Raw genomic sequence first — 24,680 nt, forward strand, 5'->3', positions numbered from 1 at the left:
TACACAGCTCTGAGAAGGCAATAGCTCAAAGTGGAAAGTAATTGGACCTTGGATTTGACAGTTTCAGATCTAAATTCAGCCTCTCTCACCAACTGTCTTTTTGACCTTTTTAGAGCTTTTTCTCAAACAAGTCACCTGAGCTAAGGTGACAGTCCTCACCCACAAGGCAGTCTGCACCACTCAAACCTGCTCCAAGTTCACGTGCTCTCACCCGCCTGAGAAGGACAGAGGTTTTCCTTCACAGCAAAGTTCTCAACTTTGCATAGTGTAGAACAAGGAGATTTCCTGCTCTCTTCCTAGTCCCAACTCCAGAGAGTCTCAAACTGTCTTCGGCACAGCTCTGCTGGTAATTCTGTGTGCAGCCAGGATCAAGAACTACCTGGGAACTGGTTAGGAACACAGACTCTTAGGCCCCACCCAGAACTTGCTAAAAAAGAAAACTGCTGATGAAACCTAGCATGAGCTTTTTAAAAATTAATTTGAGAGAAATAGAAAGATAAATATCAATTTGTTGTTCCCCTTATTTATACATTCATTGGCTGTTTCTTGTATGTGCCCTGACCGGGTATCGAACCCACAACCTTGGTGTATTGGGATGACACTCTAACTGACTGAGTGATCCGGCCAGGGGACGTAGCACTGAACCTGGCACTGAGTTTTAACAAACCCTCCAGGTGGTTTGATGTCTCTGGAGCTTGAGAACCCCTGATGTGGAGGAGGGAGGAGCAGAGGCTTTAGTTCAAAGATCTCAGTTAAGTATGTAACTCCAACTAACATCCCCAAACTCCCCACCAGCAGAAATACTGACCCCATTTCAAGAAGTAGTACCATGTAGGGAACTTCATATTTCACAGGTTGTGAATATGAACCTGGATTCTTCCTTCTTTAAATACACAAGTCAAAAAAATACATGCCTGACCATCAGTCACTCAAAAACTGTGCTATCACATCACAGGAAGAGAGAATGGGGCCTGGGCATGGGGACGTAAGTGTGTGTCTGCTGAGTGGTGGAACGCAGCAGCGCAGGGCAAAGTGCACCATCTGGTGGGTAGCAGCACTGGCTGTGAGGTCCCGCTTCCAATTAGGGTTCATGTACACGAAATCATTTTGTAGCAGAAACTACAGAGTATCAGGCATAAAGGATTATTTTATTACTACTACAGCATATTTCATATACCTAGTTTATTTTCATCACTTGTCTACATGTAGGCCTTTAAATTCATCAGGAGCACTTTATGGAGAGTGAATGTGGAGAAAGGTAAAAATTTATCCCAAGTAAGAACACACTGCCATTTGTTAATAGTGACTCAGAAGATTTCATACCCTGTGGTATGTGTCTCTGGAACACTTGTTTGTTTTTTTAACAGTCGGCAAATATGCCTTTAGTTATCAGGAATATCAAAGGTTAAAGAATGATGGACCCAAGTTCATCTTCCTCCGTTCTAAAGGAGGCTGGATGAGGAAGAACGTGGATGCACCAGCGTGGACAGAGGTGTCTGTTCTCACCTCCTTGTCCTGCCTCCCCTCTCAGCTCTCAGCTGTGCCCACAGGGGACATGAGGGGGCCTCCTTCCCCATCCACAGATGGCTTCCCTGGTATGGCTGGTCTGAAGCACTGACATCCCGGATTCGGCACGTAGCATTTTCTTTTCTTTTTTAATTGTATTTTTTTTTCTCAGCATACAGCATTTTCAGAAATAAGTCTCTCCTTCCTTAAAGGATAAAATAAGTTTCACTGTGTCTTTGAACACGTTTGTGAGGAAGACGCATCTCCTGCCTTCTGAGAGACAGCAGGCAGAGTGCTGGCGGCAAAGCAAAGGGAGCTCTTTCAGCAAAGAGAACGTTCCTTTAGGTAGTTGATACGCCAGGCAGGCCTAAGGAGAATGCCCGCCAGTGATGGCATCCTCTGGGAAAAGGGGGATAAAAGGGAGGAGAGAGAAGCTGCCCTGGCCCAACTTCTCCCTGTACTTCTGCTTTCCACAGAAAGCAGTTTCATGCCCAATATGATATCACAAGTTCTTTAGGCCATTTAGTAGGTCTTTCATAAAAAGAAAAGGAGCACAGAAATTTATAGTGCAGAAACACTGACACATGGTTTCAGGTAAACCCACAAGCCACAAATACACATGCAGTTACTCTAAGTTCCTCCGGAAACATCCCAGAGGGAAATTAAAATCCTGAGAACACTTTGCACACAGTGAGCCTTCAATCACTCTGGCTCTTACTCTTTACAAAGCACTCTCTCAGTGTCGGGATGTGTTTAATTACAGCTGCCTTATGCACTGCTCACAACCACCGTGAACTAGGAACCACTAAAATCCTCATTTACAGAGAAACCTAGAGTAGGTGAGTAACAGGTCAGGGTCCTTAGCCTACCTTAACAAACACCACCCTCTGCCCCTCAGCCTCCCCTCCTCAGCTTCTTTTGCAATGTCTATTCTGTGACCTCCACCCTGCTTCCTCTGCTCCTCCGGCTGGCCTTCAGTGGTGTTTTCTGAGCTATCTACTGGTGACTCCAGCTGAACACCATTGTTCACTGCCAGCTGGTCACCAACACTACTCACCCCCTTTTTCTTGCTGACAGACCCCAATTTTGTTCAGATCTTCCTCCCTTCCTTTAGTTCAGCAAATATCTAGGAGTGCTACTGCACTCGGGCCCACCTGGCACATTCATGGTGGGTGGGTGGGAATGGAGGCAGAGACAACAAATAGGAGAATAAATTAAAACAGAGTTTGCTAGATAACGGTAAGTGCTAAGGAGAGCAGTAAAGTGGGGAAAGGGGAACAGAGAGTGTTGAAGGCAGGAGAGGCCCAGCAGGGAAGGCTGCCTGTAGCCAGGCCAGGAAAGTGATCCTGACTGGTTTAACTCATGGTTCTCACATTCACACGCTCCAGCGTGGGTGCTGCACTCCTAACAAGCCCCCAGACAATGCCAATGCTAATGGTGCTGCCAGTGGCGGTGCAAGGACCCCACTTTGGAAAGCTCTGCGCAAGCCAACTGTGGTTCCTCTACCTGGTTCCCCTGGCAGGTACAGGCCTGGACAGCTGTGAGCAAAGATGGCCAACAAAGGGGAATAGGGGCAGTGGACCTGGGGAGGACTGTAGAAGAATTTCTTAAAACAGAGACTCAGGAAGAGTGTTCTCTTTCTGCTTCAGGATGCTGTCTGCTGTAGCCACAATGAAATCAGGGAGGCAGCACGCTGAGCAGCACAGACAGGGCTGGACTTAAGGACGCTGTTAAGGTGTCACCTACCTAGTGCTCGTCCTGAGAAAACGTTCATAATTTTTAGAGCCATTTATAGTCCAGGTTTCTGTTACTTTCTGCTGGAGTCCTTCTAACTACTGAACTCTCAAGACCGTATTTCCAGCCCAGACCTCTTCTCTGAGGTCCAGGCCCAGAGAGACTGGACAGCCCATGGGTATGTCCAGAGGTTCACAGCAGGGCTCCCACCTCCCTAACCCCTCCTCAGCATCCCCACCTTCCCACTCCCTCCTCAAGGCCCCCACCCACACCCATCCAGCCATGGGGTCACATCATTATTGCCTCCCAGAGCTTATAGCCCCCTCTCCGCTCCATCTCCTCGAGCACCACCTCGGGCACCACCTAAGTCCAGGTCGTCGCCAGCCCCGCAATGGCCTCTCGACTGGTCTCCCCCACCTACTCCTGTCCTCTCCACATGGAGGCATCCTTTGAAAAAATATATCTTATTATCTACCTTCTCTACTTAAACATTTTTTTTATTTTTTTTTATTTTTCGATTACAGTTGACATACAATATTATATTAGTTTCAGGGGAACAACATAGTGATTAGACATTTGTAACTTACAAAGTGATCGCCCCAATAAATCTAACCCATCTGACACAGTTATACAATATTATTGACTATCATCCCCTGTGCTACACTTTATATCATCATGACTATTTCATAACTATCAATCGGTACTTCTTAATTTCTTCTCCTTTTCGACTCTTGCCCCCAACCCTCTTCTAATCTGGCAACCATCAAAATGTACTCTGTATCTATAAGTTTGTTTCTGTTTTGGTGGTACGTTTATTTTTAAAAAGATTTTATTTCCTTACTTTTAGAGAGTGGAAGGGAGGGAGGAAGAGAAACATCAATGTGTAAGAGAAACATCCATTGGCTGTCTCTCACACGCCTCCAACTGGGGATGGGGCCCGCAACCCAGGCATGTGCCCTGACAGGGAATCAAACCAGCAACCTTTTGGTTCACAGGCTGGCATTCAACCCACTGAGCCAGCCACACCAGCCAGGTCTGTTCATCTTGTTTGATATATTCCACATAGAAGTGAAATCATATGGTATTTGTCTTTGACCTATTTCACTTAGCATAATGCCCTCTGGATCCATCTATGTTGTTACAAATTGCAAGATTTCATTCTTTTTTATGGCTGAGCAATATGTCACTGCATAAATGTACCACTTCTTTTTTATCCATTCATCTATTGATGGACATTTTGGTTGCTTCCACAACTTGCCCATTGTAAATACTCTGCAATAAACATATGGGTGTGTGTATCTTTCTGAATTAGTGCTTTGGGTTTCTTTAGAAAAATACCCAGTAGTTGTCTTTGGATAAACACCCAGACAAATTCTTTGTAATTGCTGGGTGTTATAGCCTTTGTTGTAAAGTCTATTTTGTTTGATCTAAGTTTTGATACCCCAGTTGTTTTCTTTTCCATTTCCCTTTATCTTTTCCAACCCTTCACTATGTATGTATCTTTCAATCCAAAGTGAGTTATTTCAACTCTGTAATGCCTTCAAACCACTGTGGGACTAAACACCAACAACCCCAGTGCAGCCCTGTGAGGTCTGGCCCACTATCCCCTCCAGCCTCACTGCTCTTTGTCTTTCTCAAGCACCTTATTTCCTCCCCTTCAGGCCTCTCTATGGCTGCACCTCCACCTGGAATGCTCTGTCCTCTCCTACCCTTTGCCTTACGAATTCTACTCAGCTTCAGAATGTCAAAAGTTCTCTCAAAAAGAAAAAGAATCAAAAAATTAAAGAGGGACTTCCCTAAGGTAAACTTTTCTAAGGAGGTCAGATTCACTGTTATACATTCTCAAATAATCTCTGCTTTTCCTTCACTGCATTTCTATCAACTTGCAATTACTGGAGATTACCAGTTTAATAACTTGAGAAAGGACAAGAAATGTTCTCGCTTCTCATTGTGTCTCCAAAACCTATTCCACCGCCCGGCATGAGGAATATGCTCAATCAACATCATCACACAGACTTCAGGCCAAGATGGAGGTGTAGGTAGATACACTTTGCCTCCTCGAACAACCAAAAGAAGGGCAACAACAAATTTAAAAACAAAAAATGACCAGAACTGCCAGAAAATTGAACTGTATGGAAGTCCAACCAAAAGGAGTTAAAGAAAACACATTCATTCAGACTGATAAGAGGGGCAGAGAAGGGCAGCTGGAGGATGGGGTGGGTGAGGCAGAGGCTGGCAGACCAGGTGGTCCCACATTTGCAGGCAGATAAACCAGGAGGAACAACTGGGGAGCAAGACAGAGCACACAACCCAGGGTTCCAGCACGAAAAATAAAGCCTCAAAACCTCTGGCTGTAAAAACCTGTGGGGGTTACGGCAGCAGGAAAAACTCCCAGCCTCACAGGAGAGTTCACTGGAGAGACCCACAGGGTCCTAGAAGATACATATACCCAGCAACCCGGGAATCAGCACCAGAAGGGCCCAATTTGCTTGTGGGTAGTGGGGGAAGTGACTGAAAGCCAGTGAGAGCAGAGCAAGCAGCGCTGTTCCCTCTCTGACCCTCCTCCAGATAGCACCACAACGCAGCAATGTGGGTTGCCCCACTCTGGCAAATACCTAGGGCTTTGCCCCTTACTATGTAACAGGCACACCGAAACAAAAAAAAAAATATGGCCCAAATGAAGATCACAGCTCCAAAAATAGAACCAAGCGATGAAGAGATAGCCAACCTATAAGATGCAGAGTTCAAAACACTGGTAATCAGGATGCTCACATAAATGGCTAAGTATGGTCACAAAACACAGGAAAAAGTGAAGGCTATGGAAAGTAAAATAAAAGAAAATGTACAGAGAACCAACAGTGAAGGGAAGGAAACCGAGACTCAAATCAATGGTTTGGAGCAGAAGGAAGAAACAAACATTCAACCAGAACAGAATGAAGAAACAAAAATTCAAAAAAATGAGGAGGCCTAGGAACCTCCCAGACAACTTCAAACATTCCAACATCCGAATCACATGGGTGCCAGAAGTAGAAGAGAAAAAGCAAAAAAAAAAAAAACTTATCTGGAAACATAAGGAACAACTTCCCTAATCTTCCTGAGCTTCCAGGAAGTCCAGGAAGCTCAGAGAGCCCCAAAGAAGTTGGGCCCAAGGAAACACACACCAAGGCACATCATAATTATATTACCCAAGGTTAAAGATAAGGAGAGGATCTTAAAAGCAACAAGAGAAAAGGAGACAGTTACCCACAAAGGAGTTCCCATAAGACTGTCTTTCAGCTGATCTCTCAAAAGAGACCTTGCAGGCAAGAAGGGGCTGGAAAAAAGTATTCCAAGTCATGAAAGGACAAGGACCTACATCCAGATAACTCTATCCCGCAAGGCTTTCATTCAGAATGGAAGGGCAGATAAAGTACTTCCTAGATAAGGTAAAGTTAAAGGAGTTCATCATCACCAAGCCCCTACTACATGAAACGTTACAAGGACTTATCTAAGAAAAAAGATCAAAACTATGAACAGTAAAATGACAACAAACTCACAACTATCAACAACTGAACCTAAAACAAAAACAAAAGCAAACTAAGCAAACAACTAGAGCAGGAACAGAATCACAGAAATGGAGACCACATGGAGGGTTATCTGGGGAAGAGGAGGAGGGAGGACAGGGGGTGGGGAAGGTACAGGGAATAACAAACAAAAACGATTGGTACAAAATAGACAGGGGGAAGTTAAGAACAGTACAGGTTATGGAGAAGCCAAAGACCTTATATGAAGGACCCACGGACCTTCATAAGGGTGGCGGGGGAAGCGGAATGCTGGTAAGAAGGTGGTGCAGGTCAGAGGGGAATAAAGGGAAAAAATGGGACAACCATAACAGCATAATCAGTAAAAAATATTTTTAAAAATATCATCACACAAACCTGCTGAATGAAAGAATGAGAAGTGGCTGAGCTAGAAACAAAACCCAGGTCTATCTGACTCCAAAGCCCCAAGGACACCCTTTGATTTCCTTTAATGTTACATATAACATCCATTTTATAGAAGGAAGCACAGCCCTTACATAACTAATCACAAAAGAACATGATTCCCAGCGACACTTGGCCAGAATGCCATCACCTACAGCACCTATTCCTCAAAGCATTCATCACCCACAACAGCTCATCAGACACTCAGGTCCCCAGCACCCAAGCACCCACGACAGGGCCCAGCTCCTGCAAACTGGGCAGGGGATGAAGATGCCTGCAGCTGCTCAGCTTACAGATTCAGGGACTGTATTTAGAGCCAGTAACAGGAAGCTCTGGCTGAAACAGATGAGGTATTTCCAGAAACGCAGCCAAGGACTTCTGCCTCCTCCCTGCATTACCTCCTCTGATGCCACAGAAAAAGCTCTGAAATGCTTAAGAAAGCCTGATTAAACTTCTTCCAAATATCTACAACTTCAAAGTCCAAGGCAATATCCCCGATAGCCCCAGCACAAAAAGTAGGTCCTGCTATCAGTTAGGTATGTGAAAACTAACCTGTATGGCTGGAGGTGTGGTGGCATTACCCCTAGTAGAGAAGAACTGGACAAAATAAATGCCTAGCAACCACGGTACACCCACATAATGAAATACTCCAGGGTTACAAAAACCTAATTTCAAGTATGTGGACTTTGTGAAAAGTTGAAAACACTCACACACACACACAATACAAGGTGAGAAAAGCTAACCCAAGTAATTTGTTGACACAGATTTCCTGCAGATCACAGTCCAGGGAGGACAGAGAGGGGCAGCGGCGTCTGAGTCTCTGCCCGGCCACCCCCAGCTTTGTGGCTCCAACAAGTCCTGCTCTACTGTATCACAGACTACAGTGGGGGCGGTGCGGAAAGTGCACAGACAGATTCCTAAGCCTGGTCTGATAGCTACACGTGTGGGGTGTGGAGGAGGGAGAGAAGCTTAACAAAGCTAAAGGGTGAACACGAGTTTCTCTCCACTTCCTCCTGAAAGCCCACTGGAAAAATGCAGCTCCAGAAGAAAGGCCCCAAATGTTCCAGAAGATGGACAAGGGGGAACTCAGAGCAAAAAACACATAAATGCCCAATGATCCAGCAAAGCACAGGAAGCAGGATGGGCATTGGTGTTGAACCTGATAAAAGAAAGCCCGGTTAAATGTCTGACATGGAACCTCAGGCAAGAAAGCTAAATCAGAAAAGAGAGGCCCTGGCCCAGTAATTCCATTGGCTGGAGCCCAATACGCCAAGGTTGCAGGTTTGATCCCCAGTGAGGACACATACGGGAATCAACCAATGAATGCATAAATAAGTAGAACAATAAATCGATGTTTCTCTCTCTCTCTCTCTCCCCCCTCTTCCTCCCCCCCACTAAAATCAATAAACTTTAAGAAAAAAGGAAAAAGATGACCAGGGATGCTCCCAAAGCAGGACACTGGGCCCAGAGTACAGGGGTGGGGGTTGGGGCAATGAGCCCCTGTGTGGAACAGGAGCCAGTACACAACAATGGAAGTCCAAGGGTACGTGCTGAATGATGAGACTCCTGAGACAGACTACAAAGAACTATTGATAGTCTGTAGAAAACTAAGCAAGCAAAAAGCATAATGTGACTACTAACTCCAGGAAAAGCAAAAGCTGTATTAGGAAATGTAATCGCAGCATACCTAACAGCTATGAAAAATATCCACAATTAAAATACAGTAAGATAAATACAGAATGTCTATTTAGCCAAGATTACGATTAACTGTATTGAAATAATGGAGGAGACAGAGAAACATGTACTTTCTACAAGAGAAAATCAACAGAAACTACCTAAAACGGGGGGCAGGGGGACACTAGAAGAAAATAGACAGGAATCTGAGAGTGCGAAGTAAGGAGAGTGTAGCTACTTTTTTTTTAATACAATGTTTAGTACACTACTGACTTTTTAAACTATACATATGATAAAAATTAAATTTAAACCAAAATATAAAATTAAAATTAGTACAAAGAAACTGCAGCAAGCTGAGGCTAGAGCATAAGTGGTAAACACAAGGCCCTCGAGCCGAATCCGGCTCTCCACCTTGTTTTGTCTGGCCTGGCACCTTGTCTCTCTCTGCCTGTTGGCAGCGCCGAGCTCCTTGCCCCTAGTTAAGGAGTAGTTACATTTACACAGTCCTAAAATTACATTCGGCCCTTTGAAAGCAACCACGAGGCTGATGTGGCCCCTGGGTGAAAATGAGTTTGACACCCCTGGGCTAGAGGATAGCAGGGACATGTCAAAAAGAATGGGCCAAGGTATACAGACTTCCAAGTCTGGTTTCTGGTTTTTCACCTGTGCTTTTCTACTAGACAGAAAACAGCCCTGGCTCGTGTGACTCAGTGGACTGAGCACCAGACTGTGAACCAAGAGGTCACCTGTGCGACTCCCAGTCAGGGCACATGCCTGGGTTGCAGGCCAGGTCCCCAGTGGGGTGCACTCGAGAGGCAACACATTGATGTCTCTCTCCCTCTCTTCTCTTTCTCCCTCTCTTCCCCTCTGTCTAAAAATAAATAAATAAAATCTACTAGACACAAAACATTGAGGGCAGAGGGCATCCCTGAGGCCTTCTGAGGAGCTAGCAGAGTGGATCTCAAGTAAACATTTATGAAATTAGCGTTTAGGAATAAATACATCAGTGAGGAAAAGAGTGATGTTAAAATAAAATATAACTGGAGAGGGGAGGATCTTTAAAGAGATGAAAACATTTTCAAAACTGTAGAAAAGCAGCTCTCTGAATGAGACACGGGGACCAACAGCAGTAGCACGCCAGGAAGTAAACAGAGACATATTGCATTTTTTTAAAATTTTTATTTATTTTTACAGAGAGGAAAGGGAAGGAGAATGAGAAGGAGAGAAACAACATGTGTAAGAGATATGCTGACTGGTTGCCTCTTGCACACCCCCAACTGGGGACCTGGCCTGCAATCCAGGCATGTGCCCTGACCAGGAATCAAACCAGAGACCTCTCGGCTGAGGGACAGTGCTCAATCCACTAAGCCACACCAGCCAGAGCAGAAGCACATTTCTTATCAGGCCCCACTCAAACCAGACAAATCAGGCATTCCGCGGTGGGCCCAGCACTCAGTCAGTCTTAACGGGACCTCTAGGTGATTCTGGTGAGAGCAAGTGTGTGCAGTCAGGCAACAGCTGGGGCACTTCACAGCATAGTAACACTCATTCTCAATAAGTGGTCTAAGAGTCCCGGGGGAGATGGGTGTCCTGGGGGTGGGTATCCAAGATCAAAATGAGTTTTATAACATGCTAAGACATTCTTTCTTTCATCTCACTCTCTCACGAATGCACAGTGGCATTCTCCAAAGGTGACATGACACAACAGATTGCTTCCAGAGGCTGATGTGAGAATCCAGGAGACTTGCAAAAATGCAAAACAATGCCACTCTTCACACTATTTTATAAAGTAGTTATTTTCCATAAAAATTCCATTAATGTTAACATGTAATGCATTATTTTTAATAGATTAGTAAAAGATGTCTTAGGGTTTTTTGTTTTTGCTTTTTCATTTTACTTTCTAACATAGCAAAGATCAAGAGATGTAACTCACATAAGCAAAAATTCTTCGGTATTCAATAACATTTAACAGTGTAAAGGGGTCTGAAACAAAGTTTATGAAGCAGGAGTCTCACAGGCTTCGACAACCTAAACAAGGACCTTCCTGACCATCACAGCATGTATCTAAACCAGTCTAATAACTTTCTATGTCACTAACAGTGGGAACAGGTAAATTGGTGGCTTAAACCAAACCCAAACCACAAATCCGATTTTACTGCACTTTGCTGATACCCAAATCTACAATGAAACCCCTATAACTTCTGCATGTAACACCACGTCACATACACTGAACACTCTACAACAGCATCTACCTGACCACTATCACACCAAAATAAAACACAAAGCAGAAAATGCAGTTGCACTTAACAAATTAATTTTTAGGTACCCTAAGCATTTGTTAGCTCTTTTCACACATTTACTCAAATCTGGATTTATCTCATTTGAATATTATCAATAGGATGGGAAAGAGTTCTCTCTTAACTTCCTTTAAGGGCATCTGTATGTTGGACAAGGTATTTACATCTCTTCGGGAGCACCATTCCTTGATAGAGAAGAGCATGGTTCAATCACACTCCTAGTGTTAAGAGGAGTTGTTTGAATTTCCCATTTCAGAGAGAGTGGTCATTTTACACCCTGTGTACTCCATGAACCAACAAATGCTGGACTGGGTATCAAATTAAAAACAAAAACCTGTGTGCCTATGTGTAACATTCCTTTACTTATTTGGAACAAAGGGGCTTTTTGTTTTTGTTGGTTGTTTTTTTTTTAACTTTTTAAAAATTTTTATTTATTTATTTTTAGAGAGGGAAGGGAGGGAGATAGAGAGAGAGAAACATCAGTGTGCGGTTGCTGGGAGTCAAAGCCTGCAACCCAGGCCTGTACCCTGGCTGGGAATCGAACCTGAGACACTTTGGTTCACAGCCGGCGCTCAATCCACTGAGCTACGCCAGCCAGGGCTGTTGGTTGTTTTTAAGATTAATAAAAGCCACACATTCTAACATACATTACAAGATGAAGTGTAAGTTATCATCAATAAAATTCCCATATTGTGTTTTTCCTTTTCATTCTGAAATATGCTGAACTCACTGCAAAGTTCAAAGAGTATAAGAAACATGTATATATCCCTCCCCTAGATTCACCAATTACTAATGTCCTTCCACATTTTGTTTATATCTCTTTCAACACACATGCACTTTTTCTGTGGAACTATTAGAAGTAACCTACAGACATCAAGATACTTCCCTAAATTCTTCTATCATATATTTCCTAGGAGCAAGGGCTATCCTCCTACATAATTACAATACCATTATGACACCCAAGAAATTTAACACTGATATTATCAAATATTTTGTCTATGTTCAAATTTTCCCAATCATCCCAATAAGAGCCTTTATAGTTTTTGTTTTGTTTTTTGTCCACTGAGGCATTTTATCTGAATGTACGTATTACATCCCTGGAAAAAGAATCCCAGGATTTCCCTCCTGTGTGTTTTCGTCTTGCTTCTTCACGGTCTGTGAGGCCCACTGAGGCTGTCAGCACAATGAAACCAAACTGACGGGATGGAAGCAGGTTGTTCTGCCCTTTTCCTAAGTCTTGGAGTTGCACATCAAATCAGGGCCGACTACTCCACACCTGTCTAACCTGCTGTGAGGTTCACTACAGCTTTTCCAGCTCTGTGGTCATCGATAGTATCAAACTGGCCAATGTAACCATGCTTTGTCATCACAGAAACCAGACAATGACTTCGGAGCACGGCCTAGTAAGAACCTGGCACGGCCTCTCTTTTCAGCATTGTCAACACTCTTGAAGCCATCAGCCAGGACATTCATGCACACCATTGTGGCTCCACGGAAAGATGGCAGAAAGAGCTGTTTTGTTTTCTTTTAATTCGGGATCCAATCAAGGACCAGGCATTAGTTGTCACAATTCTTTGTTCTGCTTCAATCTAGCAGGGTCCCGACCCTTTTTATGACACCGATATTTTCAAGAGGCCAGGCAGCTGTTGTATAGAATGCCCTATAGTCTGGGTTTATCTGATTATTACTCATTAGGAGACTCAAAGTAGACATTTTTGGCATCCCATCCAGAAGCACATAATCTACCCATTATTAGGGAGTCTGAGTTTGATCACCTGGTTAAGGTAGAGTCTGCCAGATTTCTCCAATATAGAGATTAACTTTTCCCTTTTGTAATCAATCATCTGTGGAATGATACTTTAGACTGTGAGAATATCCTGTTCCCCACCCTCATCCCTCGCAAATGTTTACACAATGTTTTTTGACAACCATTGATGATTCTTGCCTGAATCAATTATTACCTTGGTTGCAAATACTGATTTTCTATATCTTTCACTCTTTCTACTTTCACCAACCCCCTTTGAAGTATCATTACAACTAATTTTTACTCACTATGTGATGTGAACTTTTAAACTCAATATATCCTCTATCATCATTATTCTTAATTTTTTAAATTTATTTTTTAGAGAGAACGGAAGGGAAGGGGAGAGAGAGAGAAACATCAATGTGTGAGAGAAACATCTATAAGTTGCCTCTTAAATGCCCCTAATTGAGAACCTGACCCGCCACCCAGGCATGTTCCCTGCCTGGGAATCAAACTGGAGACTTTCGGTTCACAGGCTGGGCTCCGTCTACTGAGCCACACAAGCCAGGGCTATCATCATTATTCTTTTTTGATGGTCAAGATGTCCCAGATTTACCTAGCAGAAACCCATTCAAGCTGCTCCTTTTTCAACATGTCCCCATTAATTTTTGAACACTTCCTTGCTTTCTGATACAACACAATCCAGACTCACAGTGAATTTTGCCTGCCCAAAACCTGGAATATTTCTCCAAGGATCCTTGGTTCCTTTCGTGGGAAATATTTGACAACAAAGATCTGGGAGCTATCGGTGTACTCATTGCTGTTGGGGTGTAATTGTCCCCAGGTCCTGTCAGAAGACAGATCTAGAAATTTTTAAGTCATATATTCACACTGATATGTCTAATTTAAATCCCAAAATGACAGGATTCTTCCCTCCCTTTTCCATGCTATATTTTTATCTCCTTTTTCCCAGAGAACCGTGGCTCCCAACACCAACTAATATATTTATTAATTTACACTATCCCAAAATACACTGAAAGTAATTGCAGAATTACTACTGCTGATCTATCAACAACAACCCTAACTTTGTAGTAAGTTTCTTTTTCTTTTGAATATATTCCACTAAAAGTATACAAAGTACTGTATTAATGTGATTTGGATTCCTTTCCATTGTGGTTATGTTATTAATCCAATATACTCCTAGGTTTGTCTCTATTTGAATTCAGTTTAGGTTTGTTCTATTAGTGTTGCTTTAATTTTATTTTTTGAGTATGCAGAATATTTCCATGGTTCAAAATTCAAAATTATATAAAAAGGCATACTCAGATATCATTCATATCCCTTATACCTTGTCCCCACCTACTTGAATAAGTTATTTAAAATTAGTTTCTAGTGTAGCCTTGGCCAAGTGGCTCAGTTGGTAGGAGCATCGTCCCATACACCAAAAGGTTGTGGGTTTGATCCTCAGTCAGGGAACATACGAGAGGCAACCAATTGATGCTTCTGTCTGACACCAATGTTTCTCTTTCTCTTCCCCTTCCTCTCCCTAAAATCAATTTTTAAAAATCTCCTCAGCTCTGGCTGGTGTCTCTTAGCAGATTGAGCCCTGGCCTGCGAACTGAAAGGTCACTCATTCAATTCACCACCGCGGCACATGCTGGGTTACGGTCCAGGCGTTACAAAAGGCAACCAATCAATGTTTCTCTCCCTCTCTTCCCCTCTCTCTAAAAAATAAAATAAAATCTTCTTTAAAAAATATCGTCAGGTGAGGATTAAAAAAAAATCAGTTTCTAGTCTATCCTTCCCATGTCTTTTTGCAAAAAGCAAATATATTCATATTTTTATTCCCCCTTCTTTCTCATTAGCTGCATTTTCTTTTTCTTTATTCTTGCAGTCAGACCCTGCTGGCCTAAGCCTGTCCTAGAGTCTGTGAGCACAGAGACCTTAGGTGGGTGGAGGATTCTGACTACATGACCAGGAGGAGAAGGGTAAGAAGAGACTTGGTTTGGGGATTGTAAGGTATGGTTTCTTACTCTACTCATGAATTCCCCTTCCTCTGAGCTGAAGTCCATCACTTGGGGTTCTAGGCCTCAGAACCTCATCATTTTTTTTAAATTGTAGTAAATTAACCATTTAAAGTACACAGCTCCATGACATTAAGTACATTCACACTGTTATACAACCATCACCTTTATCCACCTTCAGGACTTTTTCATCATCCCAAACTGAAACTCTACCCATTAAACACTAACTCCCTATTCCCCCCTCCTCTGGCAACCACCATTCTGCTTCCTGTCTCTATCAACTGACTGCTCTAGAAGCCTCTTACAAGAGGAATCATACAATACCCATTTTTTCTTACCACCTATCATGTATATTAATTTGCCCTTTTTTCCACTCAATGTATCTTGGAAGTCACCCCCTACCAATTCATAGGACTCTTCCCCTTTTCTTTTTGCAGCTGCACAGCTCTGTTATATAGACGTACTTTGGTTCACTCATCCTGGATGGTTACTGGGTTGTTTCCATATTCTATATCACAGATAATGCCGCCATGAATACCCTTGGGCACCTGTGGTCTGTATTTATGAAGGTATATTCTAGAAGTGGGACTGTTAAGGTCAAAGGATAAATGCACACACAAATACTGTTAAATTCCCCCTGATGAACATTGTACCATTTTGCACTCTCACCAATATGAGAGTGTGCCTATTTCCCAAGAGCCTCACCAACAGAAGGTGTTCATGCTTTTACACTTTTTGCCAACATGATGAGTGAGAAATGCTATCCCAGTGATTTTAATTTCCACTTTTCTTATCATGAGTGTAGCTGAGCACCTTTGTTACCCAGCAAGGGCTCACGGTCTGACAAACATAGAAGCCAATAAATGCTACAGCACCAGCTTTTCAGAAAAGTCTTTATTTGCGAGTTGACTGGCAGGGAAACAGGAGGCAAGGCTCAAATCTGCCTTCCTAGACCCAGGGTTAGGGGCAGGATTTTAAGGTGTTTCACCACCAGATCTTCTGGATAAGAGTCCCACACTTTTGAAAGGATTTGGGTTCCCATCGGGTTCCAGCCCTTTGGTTCTATGAGGAGGAGCAGTTAAGGGTTCACAAGCATTACTCATAAATGGTGTAGCCAAGGTTTAACTTTGTTTCTGGGTTTTGTTAGAAACAGGACAGGACCACTACGAGCTGGTTCTGCAGTTACATTTTTTGTATGTTTAAGGGTAATTTATATATCTCTTTCTGTGGAATGTCTTCATATCTTTTGTCCATTCTTTTATCAGATTTTGGTCTTTTTTCCCTGGGACTTTTCTTTTAAGAGTTTTTGTATCAACCTTTTATCACTGAAATAGGGGATAGTCTGACAGTGACCAGAGGGGAGAGAAGAGGGAATTTCAGGGGGGAATGGGTAGGGTTTACAGGAACAAATTTGGAGGACACATGGACAAAAACTAAGGGTGGGGGTTAATGGGGGGGAAGGGGGCAGGGTTCGGTGGGTGAGCTAGAATGGGAGTGGGGGGAGAAAACTGTACTTGAACAATGATTAAAATAAAATTTTAAAAAAAAGAGTTTTTGTATCAACCTTTTATCAGTGACTCGTGTTTTTATTAAATCTTACTTTAGAACACACTGGGCCACAGCTGGTGTGCCTCAGTGGATTGAGTGCCCACCTGTGAATCAGAGGGTCGCTGGTTCAATTCCCAGTCAGGGCACATGCCTGGGTTTCAGGCCAGGTCCCCGGCGGGGGGGTGGCACATCAGAGGCAACCACAGACTAATGTTTCTTTCCCTCTCTGTCTCCCTCCTTTCCCCTCTCTCTAAAAATAAATAAATAAAATCTTAAAAAAAAAAAACGGCCCTGGCTGGTGTAGCTCAGTGGATCGAGCGTGGGCTGAGAACCAAAGGGTTGCTGGTTCAATTCCTGGTCAGGGTACATCCTGGGTTGCAGGCCAGGTCCCTAGTGGGGGCCATGTGAGAGGCAACCACACATGATGTTTCTCTTCCTCTCTTTCTCCCTCCCTTCCCCTCTCTCTAAAAATAAATAAATGATTTTTTTTAAAAAAGCTTAATTGCTTTAAAAAAAAACAACACTGGTTAAGCTGGCTATACCCTATGAAGATCTGAGATGTCTCCACTGACATAAGCAGGACCAGGAATCAGACTACGCACAAGGAAGCTAGCCATCCTCTGCTCCAATCTTTCCCACAGCGCACAGCCTTCTACCCATCCCTCGTGTATTTCAAGTTAGAAAACTATTCTCACTGGCTGAAGTTTTTAAAAGGTACTTTATAGGTTTTCTTTTGTTTCTTTTTTTAAGTGGAATAGGGATACAGAGACAGGAAATCTCAGATAGTAAGCCACCATTTTCAAAAAATTGATCTGAGAGAGAGAGAGAGGAAGGGGGAGAGAGAGAGAGAGAGAGAGAGAGAAAGAAACATCGATTTGTCATTCTACTCATTTGCATTCATTGATTGATTCCTGTACATGCCCTGACCAGGGACCTGGACAACACTAAAGAACTGAGCAACCCAGCCAGGGCTACTTTAACAGGTTTTCAAAGGAAATGCTAATCTCTCTAATCAATGTGTATTTTTACTTATTTTTATTGTGGCTCAAGCAATCTATTAATAAATTTTAAATTACTATTTAACTTTTAAAAATATGATTTATCAAGTTCACTGGCAAGTACCTCAATCTAAAAAAAAAAGTTTATAAAATGATCCTGGATTGCAAGTAACAGTAAAATGTACTGTTTACCGACCCAGTGTTTTACAGCAATGAAGGTCTTTACGACAATGAACAAAGACTATACTGTCGGGGATCATTTCTATAGTTTGTTACAATACTGAACAATTCCTCTTGTCAGAACAGACAAAACACCTACAAACAGACTTAGCCAACAGCCACCAATTCATTCATAACCTGAATTTTAGGTTTTAAACTGGTTAAACTTGTTTAAAGACAAATCAGAATAAATTACGTTAAATGAAAAAGAACAAGGAATCATAAAAGTCTCTGCTATCAACAACACTGATAAGCTACCTACCCATACCGTGAAGCCCTAGCCAAAACAGGGACACGAACAGGCAAGCTCACTTTTGACTACAGCAGGTCTGTTTACCTGTGGGCACAGAAGGCTCTAACAGGGGGTGTCCAACCAGCGGCATGGGCTGCATGCAGCCCAGGATGGCTATGAATGCACCCCAACACAAAATCATGAATATACTTAAAACCATTTTTTTTAACTCATCAGTTTTCATTAGTGTTTGTGAATTTAATGTGTGGCCCAAGACAACTCTTCTTCCAGTGTGGTGCAGAGGTGCCAAAATGTTGGACATTCCCGCAAAAACTTTTGTAAAAGTTTTGTGAAATTATCCAACAAAGTTAACAGTAAAATAGATCATTTAACAAACTAGAATTCAGGAGGTGTGCATCTTAAAATCCTTCTGAAAATATGGGTCTTTAGAAAAATAACTAGGATTTCCAGCAAATAGCTAGGAATTTCAGAAACAACAAGTTTCAAGTTATCAACATATAAACGATGTGTGCAAAAAACGACTTAAAATAATGCACAGGGATTGTGCTTCCTCTGTTTACAGCTAACAATGCTAAAATGTTATTCAATACTTGGCCTTTCAAACGTCTCATATTTTGAAGCATCCATCCATGACATCATGCCCACAACATCCCTGCAGGAAAGGGCACAGCACCCATGCAAGGCCTGCTGTTGCCGGCCCAAGGCTCTGTCTTCAAACCACTCTTCAAACTAATTAAAATAAAATCAGTAACATAACAGAAAATTTGGCCAGTACCTTAAATAAAACCAAATCCCATTCCCGCCATACATTCCCCTCCTACAATTACATTTACCCAACACATACACACAACTAAAAATAATTTTTAATATTTCTGCCAAGACTATTTTCACATGGATTATTTTACAGTTATAACTGTGGCATACATACAACTTAGCATACCCCTATCTTCACTTATATCAGAAGCACTAATCTAAATTATATTGGAGACTTTGTAATTATCACTTTTGAAGACCACATAACAGCCTTCAATGGATACCTCTTTGTTTAATATTTCGATTATAACTAATGTTTAGACCCTATTTTCAGAATTCAAATAAAATAAGCGTTTGGAAGGGAAGGAGTCCATGGGCTTGGTCCCCTTACAACCTTGTCTGTGTAGTCTAAACATGGAATTAAATTCTTCCTATAAGTTAGATCTAACACTGGAATAATACCTAACAATTTAGAATATTCCTGGGACAAGTAAACTTTAGACTTCCTTTAAAGTATACACTTAATATCAGAAACCTTCAATTTAAAAAAACTGGTCAAAGAGTAGGATCAACAAAAATAACAAAAATAAATAAATAAAAAGCAGGTTCAAAACAAAAATATGGTGCTGTGGCTGGTGTGGCTCAGTGGATTGAGTGCTGGCCTGCGACAGAAACATCATCGGTTCAATTCCCAGTCAGGGCACATGCCTGGGCTGCAGGCCAGGTCCCCGGTTAGGGGTGAGCAAGAGGCAACTGCTCAATATTTCTCTTACATTACTGTTTCTCTCCCTTTCTTTCTCTCTCCTTTCCCCCTCTCTCTAAAACTAAATAAAACCTTCAAAAAATATATGGTAATTATACAATTTTAGTACAATGAACATTTATCATATGTTTTTATTTTTAATTATTATTTTATTGACTATGCTATTACAGTTGTCCCAATTTTCCCCTTTTGCCCCCCTCTACCTAGTAGTAATCCCACACTCTGTCAGGTAAACCCCACCCCACTGTTCATGTCCATGGGGCATGTGTACAAGTTCTTTGGCTACTCCATTTCCTACACTGTACTTTACATCCCCATGGCTATTCTATAACTACCAATTTGTACTTCTTAATCCCTCACCTCTTCACCCATCCCCCCCACACCCCTCCCATCTGGCAACCATCAAAACATCCTCTGTGTCTCTGTTCCTTCTGTTTGCTTAATTTTTTTTTAGATTCAATTGATGATAGATATGTACTTATCACCATTTTATTGTTTATAGTTTTGATCTTTTTCTTAAATAAGGTCCTTCAACATTTCAGTTAATAATGGTTTGGTGATGATGAACTCCTTAGTTTTTTCTTATCTGAGAAGCACTTTGTCTGCCCTTTGATTCTAAATGATAGTTTTGCTGGGTTGAGCAATCTTGGCTATAGAGCCCTGCTTTTCATAACTTTGAATATTTATTGCCAATTCCTTCTAATCAGCAAAGATTCTTTTGAAAAATCAGCTGACAGTCTTATGCGAACTTCCACGTAGGAACCTAACTGCTTTCCTCTTGCTGCTTTTAAGATTCGCTCTTTATTTTTAACCTTTGGCATTTTAATTAAGATGTATCCTGGTGTGGTCCTCTTTGCATCCAACATAATTGGGACTGTCTATGCTTCCCAGACTTGCATGTCTATTTTCTTCACCAAATTAGGGAAGTTTTCTTTCATTACTTCTTCAAGTAGATTTCCAATTTCTTGCTTTTTCTCTTCTTCTGGCACCCCTATGATGCGAAGTTGGACATCTTTAAGTTATCCCAGAAGTTGCTTACACTATCCCTGTTTTTTGGATTCTTTTTTTATCTTGTTGTTCTGATTGGTTGTTTTTTTGCTTCCTTATGTTCCAAAACGTTGACTTGATTCTCAGCTTCATCCATTTTATTGTTGTTTCCCTGTAAATTGTTCTTTATTTCAATTAGTGTATCCTTTGTTTCTGACTGGATCCTTTTATGCTGTTGAGGTCCTCACTAAGTTTCTTGAGCATCCTTATAACCAGTATTTTGAATTCTGCATCTGCTAAGATTGCTTAACTCCATTTCATTTAGCTCTTTTTCTGGAGTTTTGATCTGTTCTTTCATGTGAGCCATGTTACTTTGTCTCCCCATTTTGGCAGCCTCCCTGTGTTTCTATGTATTAGGTAGAGCTGCTTTGACTCTATCTCTTGGTAGCATGGACTAATGTAATAGGTGTCCTGTAGGGTCCAGTGGCACAACCTCCCCTATCACCCAAGCTGGGTACTCAAAATGTAACCTTTGTGGGGGCTGAGTACACTCTCCTCTTGTAGCTGAGCTTTGGTTGCTGTTGGCAGATCAGTGGGAGAGATTTACCCAAGCCAGTCAGCTAAAAGGACTGGCTGTGACCACATAGCACCACCCTCCGCCCTCTGTGGAGGGTCAACTATGCAGGAGCAGGGTGGTAGTGTTCCAATGTAGTCTGTAGCGGTACACAGACTCTGGGGTTTCCCAGGTGGTGCAGGCCCAAGTCAGCCCCCACTTCTGTTCTGCCTGGGGCCACCCTCCATAAGCTATAAAGGAATCTGAGATGGCTGCTACTTGTGCTGGGCTCAAAGGTTCCCAGGTGAAGCCAAGCTGTGAATCTAGTCTGGTTACTGCTGGTGCCATCCTAGGGCCACTTAGCAAGAGGTAAAAGAGCTAAGGGCTCACTGAGGCAGGCAGCTGCTTCTTTGAGAAGATTTAGGAAGTAATAGAGCATTAGTCAAGACCAGCCATTCATATGGAAAAGTCACTTTTAACAGCTTAGGTAGGCAAATAAGTTGTATGGGATAGAGCCACAGCCAATCTCCAGGACAGAGAAAACAGTGTCAGCCAGGTGATGGAGTCTCAAATATGGCACCTGTCTGCCAGCTCTGTGACTGTGGGGGAAGGGCTCAGAAAAGGGACAATGGCCTCTGCCTACCTTTCTGTCTGGGAGAAAGCTGTCCACCAGTTCTTGCCTTGATGCTAGACACTTCAGTTCCTCTTTGTATTCCACTGTTGCCTTTCAAGCTTCTACCCTGGTGGTGCTGGAGCTCAGAGGGAGTGAGTCTGAGTAAGTCCATGTGGGATTTTAAGAGGAACTGCTTAGGACTCCAGAATTTTCTTCCACCAACTCAATACTCACTAGTTTTTGCAGCCAGAAGTTACGGGGACTTACCTTCCTGGCACTGGAACTCTGGGCTAGGCGGGAAGTCTGGTGTGGACCTGGGACTCCTCCCTCCCAAGTTTTTATCAACCACACATAGATTTTGCACCAGCCTGTTCCATATCTGCACCTGTCCTACCAGTCTGGATGGATGTTGTTTCTTTAATTCTATAGTTGTCAGACTTCCATTCAACTCAATTTCTGACAGTTCTGAATGATGGTTGATCTATATTTAGTTGTAATTTTGATGTGGTTGTGGTAGGAAGTGAATCGTGTTTGTCTATGCCTCCATCTTTACCATAAGTCATACATATATATAATTTTTTTAATTTATGTATTGAGCACTTAAATAGCTATCTTATAGATGGTGGTACTATGCTGATTCTTATTTTTCTGATAATGCTTACTAGTATTATTTATTTTCATCTTTTTATTTTTCTTTTTATGTATTTTATTTTTTTTAAACATGGAACACCTCACAAATCTGACTGTCATCCTTGCACAGGAGCCATACTAATATTCTCTGCCAATTTTAGTATATGTGCTGCCAAAGCAAGCACTACTCTTATTTTTTTTTTTATTTTTTAATCATTGTTCAAGTATTTTCTTAGTTTTATCTTTTTAAACAATGAACATCTATAAAAATAATTTAGCTTCTACCCAATATGAACTCAATTGTGTACTTCTTTAGACAGTCGTGTATGTGTGCCTATGTGTGTTTAAAAAATGTCTAGAAGGAAATGTACTGAAATGCTAATTGTATTTTTCTCAGAATTGTGGGACTATTGGTCATTTTTTGTTTGTATTTTATATCACTCTATTTTCCAGTTCTTTAAAAATAATAAGCATGTGTTATTTTATAATACTGCAAAGGTGCCCTGGCTGGTGTGACTCAGTGCACTGAGTGCCAGCCTGCAAACCAAAGGGTTGCTGGTTCGATTCCCAGTTAGGGCACATTCCTGGCTTGCAGGCCAGGTCCCCAGTAGGTGATATGCAACCTTACACTAATGTTTCTCTCCCTCTGTTTCTCCTTCCCTTCCCCTCCCCTGTCTAAAAATAAGTACATAAAACCTTTAAAAAAAAAAGTTGCCTATGATCCAAGCACATAAAGGAATGTCACCTGCCTTTTAGCAATCTATCCAACATGTAGACCAAGAGTTACACATACAAACACACACACACACAGTTTTCACATTCATCTGCTCTTACCGGTTCATTCTCTCTCATACACATCAGCTCCTATGACCTGCTCAAACACACTCATTGACTCTCACTCATGCACACAGACATGCTCACACACACTCAAATTCAAGGCCAGGGTAGAAATTGGAAAGGACACTGAAGTAACTAAAAAGTGCAGCCAAAAGACAGAGACAAAAAAGGTGCAGCCAAATGTCCCTAGGGACTTCTAATTCCCACCAACAGAGGTGGAGAATGAGAAACTAGGAGACCTTCTGAGCATCAACACTTCCTTCAGCAGCCTACTTATGCAAGTGCTGTACTGAAGAGCACAGACAATGTCTACAAGGTTCCTGAAGGGCATTCAGGCTTATATGGGGAGGGTTCTCTGGAAAAGATCAGTGACTATCAAAATAGAACTGTGTAACTGTGTGAGCATAATAATACAACGTGAAGATAATTTTTACAATTAATTCCTTTGAAAAATAAAACCAAAATAAACCAATCATCCCTCACAATACTTACAATTTATTCTATAATTTCTACTTTACAATGAGTTAGTGGTGACTGCAAAAGCATCAGTCCTCTCAGTATGAAGGGGTCACGTTGATGAGGAATCTTCAGAAATGGTCGAGGCTGTTAAAAATAACCTATTCAAGTTCACAACTGGTGCCTGGGCACATCTGACTATCAATTACTGTTTCAACCAGAAAGCTCCACTGTAGTCCTCTTTCTCCTTTCCTCTGCAGATTCCTCTTAACACTTATGTTACACCACACCTGATCTACCACCGGGTGATGTAATGAGATCCAGACACACTGTGACATTGCTGAAGAGGAACACAAAGCCATCTGTATTATAAATGGGAGCTGCTTCTAATAAAACTTCAGATACAGAACTTAAATAATTTAAAATGCTTCCTTTATAAACAGATTACATAAAATACTGAACATGCTACCTTTGAAAATTTTGCAATTAAGATAATCTAGTTGATATTATCAAGGACAGTAATGTGACCAGCCTAACAGTCTCACACACTCAATATTCTGAAATCTCAAAGTGGAAAATACAAAAACTTAAGGTCTTTATTTCCGTTATCCAGCTTATCTGAACAGTTTCTAAGGTTTTAAAAAATTGTGAATGCTTTAAAAAGAATCCTTATCTTTCAGAGATATGAACTGACATATTTATGGATGAATAATATGTTACATATGTTTCAAAAATAATACGGGGTTGGGGGGTTTACAGGTGAACCAAAACTGCTGAAACTGAGCAATGGCGAAGGGGCAGAGAGGGAGTTCACTAGACTAGCCTTTTCTGTCTACTTCTGTATATGTTCAAAACTGTTCTTTTAAGATTTTATTTATTTATTTTTAGAGAGAGGGGAAGGGGAAGAAAAAGAGAAACATTGATGTGGGAGAAATAACATCAAGTGTTCACCTCTCATACAACTGCGGACCTGGCCAGCAATCCAGGTATGTGCCCTGACTGGGAATCGAACCAGTGACCTTTTGGTTTGCAAGCCGGCACTCAATCCACTGAATTGCACCAGCCATGGCAAGACTTTTCATTTAAAAGTTTAAAAGTATTCATCGTGAGATAGAATTCTTCACTTTTC

The 24,680-nt window shown here is 41.9% G+C and overlaps 1 protein-coding gene and 2 pseudogenes across 2 annotated transcripts in view; all 3 read right to left on the reverse strand.

Moving 5' to 3' along the window:
* Window positions 1-24,680, reverse strand: part of RAB11FIP3 (RAB11 family interacting protein 3) — a 100,538-nt gene that overhangs the window by 72,125 nt on the left and 3,733 nt on the right. The window lies entirely within an intron of this gene.
* Window positions 12,208-13,298, reverse strand: LOC114503397 (annotated as a pseudogene).
* Window positions 22,344-22,443, reverse strand: LOC114513985 (annotated as a pseudogene).

This window comes from Phyllostomus discolor, chromosome 3 (genome assembly GCF_004126475.2).
Source record: "Phyllostomus discolor isolate MPI-MPIP mPhyDis1 chromosome 3, mPhyDis1.pri.v3, whole genome shotgun sequence".
Lineage (NCBI taxonomy): Eukaryota > Metazoa > Chordata > Mammalia > Chiroptera > Phyllostomidae > Phyllostomus > Phyllostomus discolor.